Here is a 1,376-nt window from a genome sequence, read left to right on the forward strand (position 1 = left end):
CCGTGCCAGTGCTCCTCATGAGTGTTGGTCCAAAGTAGAGCATCGTGCGGGACCGCCCCTTGGCAACTTGGGTTATGTTGGTACATGTACGCTTACCTCATCCGGTGTACCCTGAGAACGAGATCGCACTACTCCTATCAGGCTAGGTCGGTGCATCGGGAGGTCTTGCTGGACTAGTTTTACCATTGTCAAAATATCTTGTGCACCGGGATTCCGTCTGATCGGAGGGTCCCGCGATGGAGGATTGTCTCCGCGGATCGTGAGCTTGTCATGGGCTAAGTTGGGACACCCCTGCAGGGTTTAAACTTTCGAGAGTCGTGCCCACGGTTATGTGGTAGATGGGAATTTGTTAATATCCGGTTGTAGAGAACTTGACACTTGACTTATTTAAAAGACACCAACCGCGTGTGTAACCGTGATGGTCTCTTTTCGACGAGGTTCGGGAAGAGAACACGGTGGGGTTATGTTTGAACCTAAGTAGTTCAGGATCACTTCTTGATCACTTCTAGTTTACGACCGTTGCGTAGTTTCTCATCCTACTCTTGTACTCGTATATCAGCCACCATATTTGATTAGCGCTTGCAACAGCTCCACCTCATAACCACATCCTACCCATAAGCTTAAATAGTCTTGATCTCGTGGGTTTTGAGATTGCTGAGTCCTCGTGACTCACAGATACTACCAAAACAGTTGCAGGTGCCGAGGATGTGCAAGCCTGCTCGTTGCGGAGGCAGGTGACATTCACCGTGGCAGGCACCTTCTTCTTGAGCCGCTCGGACTCCTTGACGCGGAGCCGAAGCGCCTTGGCATTTTTGCGATGGCGGCAATGGGCGTCCGTCTCCGCTAAGGTTAATGACCGATGAATGAAGTCCTGGAGGAGGTCGTCCTCCGACTCGGCAGGCATGGACCTACAGGACCCAATACCGTAGCGGTAGAACCTGCCTCTACCGCCCTGTGTGCGACCCACTACCTTGCGTGGTGTGCAGCCTGCGCCTCTGATTAGGGTGTCTGTCTCCGCGGGCTTGGCGATGCGAGAATGAGCACCCAACGCCAACCGGGAGAAGGGGTGACAGAGGAGGCGACGGGCACAAACCGATGGAGGGCAAATTTTTGGTCGTCCTGGCGTCGCTCGATTCCTCTACCAACAAGACGTCCCAGTCGACGGGGTCCACCTTCCTGTCAGAGCTAGGGTAGTGGATGGGAGTGGAGTGAGAAAGGGAGCGGAGCGAACGAGAGTGAGCTAGGGTTTGGGTCCTGGTAGGGGTGGGCACGAGGTGGGCCAACATAGGCCAGTCTAATGTGGCGTCGCGTCCACTCCACCACGTATCCGCCCCGCCTATGGGCTGGGTTTGAGGGATGTCGGACAACTCAGGCAT

This window comes from Triticum dicoccoides, chromosome 4A (genome assembly GCF_002162155.2).
Source record: "Triticum dicoccoides isolate Atlit2015 ecotype Zavitan chromosome 4A, WEW_v2.0, whole genome shotgun sequence".
In the NCBI taxonomy this organism is placed as follows: Eukaryota; Viridiplantae; Streptophyta; class Magnoliopsida; order Poales; family Poaceae; genus Triticum; species Triticum dicoccoides.